General features: G+C 30.1%; 1 protein-coding gene across 1 annotated transcript in view; it reads right to left on the reverse strand.

Moving 5' to 3' along the window:
• LOC117344963 overlaps positions 1–4,785 on the reverse strand; it is a 15,820-nt gene extending 11,035 nt beyond the window's left edge. Inside the window, exon 1 of the mRNA XM_033907867.1 lies at positions 4,680–4,785. The gene's annotated coding sequence lies outside the window, so the exon portion shown is untranslated. The remainder of the gene's footprint in view (positions 1–4,679) is intronic.
• Positions 4,786–5,454: the final 669 nt, after the last annotated feature.

Genomic DNA, 5,454 nt, shown 5'->3' on the forward strand with positions numbered 1-5,454 from the left:
TTTAACATTTCACATATTACTGCTTAATTTAAACTTACAATACGCCATGCAGACTCTGATTTACATAGTCTTATCCATGTTAGTTTCAATATATTGCATTTATCATGTTCAAGCCTTCCCTAACAATGTATCTAACCAAGTATTTCGTGGCGGGAAGGGGGTAACGGGTACGTGCTCAAAATTAAATTTGATAACACAATCAACTTTCTTTGATGAGGGAAGGATTGTAACACTATGCTCCAGACAGGATAAGGAAATATATCAAGGTGAGATATGACCGTATAAACTGAAAGCAAAATGATCGCTAGGGGTCAGCTAGCCGTGTACAATAGGCTACGACAAATTTAGAAAAGGAGATACCTACAGACCATGGGGAGAGTGTTAGCTAGATAAACGGAGAGGAAAACGACAGACTATTTTGAATGACAGAACCAGACATATATAAGACTTTGAATACAAGACACTGCACTAACAACAATTTCCAGAAGAACAGAATGAACGTCGACCAACGAACTATTGTCTAACCGTGTTGTGTTACATGTGTCATAATAGTAGACAGCCAGATAGTTACTGCTCAGCTCCGATCATGGCCTTACGATATACCAAATTTCATACCCATAAGGACATGTTCGTCATGGTGAGCGATTTATACCCCAAAAATGCACTGAAGCGCATCGAAGAGTAAAAAGGGTAAGGCAGGACTTTGTTTGTTTTGTTGGGGAAAGCCTGGGAACATCGTTTTAGATATTAATATTCTGTGTTTGAAAGCCGTGCAAACAGGTTTGTGTTGTGAAACAGAGTCTGTTAAAATGACATTAAACCAAACCTATAAAAATATGTGTTATTAGCCGAAGCATGCTACGCTACACTTACCATATATAATACGTATAGTACAATCAACCATGCGCATCCGACGATGCCGAAGTAGATAATGAACTCCTTGTGACAGGAAGATCGTGGACATTTTAGGCTGTCATGATAAGTGATATGTATTCATCTTTTTAGCTAATCATGCTGGCTGCGGTTTATACCAGTCGTGTGGGGTTGTTTTTAAAGTCATACTATATATACACAGAAAATAATCATCACTAAGTTCGGACATTTAGCAGACATGATTTCTGTCCTATTTAGTTCAGACATCTAGCAGACATGATTTCTGTCCTATTTAGTTCAGACATTTAGCAGACATGATTTCTGTCCTATTTAGTTCAGACATCTAGCAGACATGATTTCTGTCCTACTAAGTTCAGACATTTAGCAGACATGATTTCTGTCCTACTTAGTTCAGACATCTAGCAGACATGATTTCTGTCCTACTAAGTTTAGACATTTAGCAGACATGATTTCTGTCCTACTTAGTTTAGACATTTAGCAGACATGATTTCTGTCCTACTTAGTTCAGACATATAGCAGATATGATTTCTGTCCTACTTAGTTCAGACATTTAGCAGGCATGATTTCTGTCCTTTTACTTAGTTCAGACATTTAGCAGACATGATTTCTGTCCTACTTCAGGTCAAATTAACATTCAAGATTTAAGCTCATCGTATCTACTCGGGATAAAGGTTGTATGAATAGCGATTTTCAAAAATAGTAATTGGCGCAAAAATAAATGAATAATAATAACACTAGTCTTTATTTTCCGAGGATAAATACATGTTATGCCAAAGGCTTATCACCGGGTCCCGGACGTCACCGGTACACTTTATTTGCATACGCGAAATTATACTTGGCCACGCTTTCCTTGGATTCAAGCCGATATTATTGTGGTAGAAACAGGTCACACGACTCGAAATTGTTGGATATGGAATTTATTTCCCACTCGTAAGTTATTTTTTAAAAGTTGCAAAAAACACTCGCTAAAGCTCGTGTCTTTTATAACTTTTAAAAAATAACTTACTCGTGTGAAATAAATTCCATATCCTCTATATATACACCAATTGGTTCGTAAAACAACGTATAATGGGGGAAATAATAACGTATAAATATTCCATATAAAATACACAATAGATAAATAGTTAACTCTATGAAAGAGAAGTTACTGTTACAATTGATGATAAAAATAACAGTATCTGATATATTACTTTAACTAAATGTTTGACTAGTTTTCTTTTAAAAGCGGTAAAACAGTTGGTTTCCTTGAATTCGCGAGGTAAAACATTCTAGTTTTTGATACTAGATATAAAAGAAGTCGTTTGAGTAAAGTACATATATATATATACAATCATAAAAGATTTATTGATATTATAAATGAAATGAGGTATGGATATTATAAATTAATTATGGATATTATAAATGAAATGAGGTATGGATATTATAAATTAATTATGGATATTATAAATGAATTATGGATATTATATATGAATTATGGATATTATAAATGAATTATGGATATTATAAATGAATTATGGATTTTATAAATGAATTATGGATATTATAAATGAATTATGGATTTTATAAATGAATTATGGATATTATAAATGAGCTATTAGTTATGGATATTATAGATGAATTATGGATATTATAAATGAATTATGGATATTATAAATGAATTATGGATTTTATAAATGAATTATGGATATTATAAATGAATTATGGATATTATAAATGAATTATGGATTTTATAAATGAATTATGGATATTGTAAATGAATTATGGATTTTATAAATGAATTATGGATATTATAAATGAATTATGGATATTGTAAATGAATTATGGATTTTATAAATGAATTATGGATATTATAAATTAATTATGGATATTATAGATGAATTATGGATATTATAAATGAGTTATAAGTTATGAATATTATAGATGAATTATGGATATTATAAAAAAAATTATGGATATAATAAATGAATCATTGACATCCATTACATACACATATTATTTATCTCTATAGAACTCGTCCTTGTAGCATAGTCTATATGTGGATGTACTTAAAAGTATACAAATATCAAGTACTCGTCTCCCCATTTATGATTTTCGACGACCAACTTACAGACAGCTTTCGTCCATTTTTTGGCTTAAACCTTACTTGAAGATCCCAGAACAGGACAAAAGCTGTATGTTATTTGCCGTTGAAAATTGTTACTTGCTATGTGTTCCCTGCACTTCACTTGTTTAACCCTGACACACTATAGGACAGCAAGCAAGAAAGAGAAGTTACTGTTACAATTGATGATAAAAATAACAGTATCTGATATATTACTTTAACTAAATGTTTGACTAGTTTTCTTTTAAAAGCGGTAAAACAGTTGGTTTCCTTGAATTCGCGAGGTAAAACATTCTAGTTTTTGATACTAGATATAAAAGAAGTCGTTTGAGTAAAGTACATATATATATATACAATCATAAAAGATTTATTGATATTATAAATGAAATGAGGTATGGATATTATAAATTAATTATGGATATTATAAATGAATTATGGATATTATATATGAATTATGGATATTATAAATGAATTATGGATATTATAAATGAATTATGGATTTTATAAATGAATTATGGATATTATAAATGAATTATGGATTTTATAAATGAATTATGGATATTATAAATGAGCTATTAGTTATGGATATTATAGATGAATTATGGATATTATAAATGAATTATGGATATTATAAATGAATTATGGATTTTATAAATGAATTATGGATATTATAAATGAATTATGGATATTATAAATGAATTATGGATTTTATAAATGAATTATGGATATTGTAAATGAATTATGGATTTTATAAATGAATTATGGATATTATAAATGAATTATGGATATTGTAAATGAATTATGGATTTTATAAATGAATTATGGATATTATAAATTAATTATGGATATTATAGATGAATTATGGATATTATAAATGAGTTATAAGTTATGAATATTATAGATGAATTATGGATATTATAAAAAAAATTATGGATATAATAAATGAATCATTGACATCCATTACATACACATATTATTTATCTCTATAGAACTCGTCCTTGTAGCATAGTCTATATGTGGATGTACTTAAAAGTATACAAATATCAAGTACTCGTCTCCCCATTTATGATTTTCGACGACCAACTTACAGACAGCTTTCGTCCATTTTTTGGCTTAAACCTTACTTGAAGATCCCAGAACAGGACAAAAGCTGTATGTTATTTGCCGTTGAAAATTGTTACTTGCTATGTGTTCCCTGCACTTCACTTGTTTAACCCTGACACACTATAGGACAGCAAGCTTTGTTTATTCAGAGAAAATGCCACAACAAGGTATTAGCAGAATATGACTAATCTCTTCGATGTCTGACTATCTATTCTACATTTTTTTTTTTTTTTTTTTTTTGCAAATTAAAACATTTGAGATGGCATTTTCAAAGGATTCGTGTTTATTTATTATGGCAGTTGAAATAAAGATTTTTCGATGATATTACTGCATCTTTGACCTTTGTGAATTGTTTTATATATTAAGTCTACGTACTATATACTATCAATTTGAATAAATACATTCAAACTTTATTATCTCCAACTCTCATAGATTCTCGAAGTAAAACAAACAGTTCCGACAGTAAAAAAAACCTATATAAAACACTCGATCACCTCGAAAACTTGGGATATCTCGAATTTATTTTAATGACATCACAAACTTTGAGATAACGAGATTTGGCTGTATATATGTCACATACCTCTGGGGATTTACTGCGTTCGTCTTTTCACGTGTATGTTTGATCATTCTGTAGCGGGATATCTCCAAACTGTACCGCTCTATGGTAAAACCGGCCTTTAAAAATCTGTAAATAACCATCAGTTTCATTTAACAGCAGTCTCTTTTGCCAAATGAAGTTACAGCATTAGAACACCTAGGGCAGTATCCATGGAACCATTCTTTTGCTCAAGGCTTAAATCTGTGCTCAGTCTGACTTTCTTTAAAGTTGTTTAAAACACAGTATTTCTGAAACTCCTTCAAATTATTGAAGAAAAATTGATGAAGATATCAGATTTATTATTAAAAGTATTTTAGTCTGAACACAAAATGTGTATTTGAGCACGAGTACAGTTTCATATATACTAGCAGTTATTATTCTTGTACGTATTTCAAGTGCCTCCGTGTAAATATTTATTTTGTTTTTATTGTGCCCTCATTTTTTCAAATTTGAGTTAGAATTACCATTTCGTGTGGTTGTTGGTATTCTCACTTTGTGTTAGTATAGCTATAAAAAAATTGGCCGAAGCTTAAGAAAATATTTAGAAGAAATCATTTTCCTAGCGATTAAAGGCGCTACATTCTTCGACAAATAGTAATTATGAAAGATTGAAAATGAAAAAATACACTATTGCAACCAAACGTTACATACAATGTTCTTTATCATATTACATTATTACATTGTAACCCCTTCTTAAAGTTTGATTGAGTTTCTATATAACCCTATCGCCCCCCCCCCCCCCCCTCCCTTCTTTATT

Source organism: Pecten maximus, chromosome 16, assembly GCF_902652985.1.
Source record: "Pecten maximus chromosome 16, xPecMax1.1, whole genome shotgun sequence".
NCBI lineage: Eukaryota > Metazoa > Mollusca > Bivalvia > Pectinida > Pectinidae > Pecten > Pecten maximus.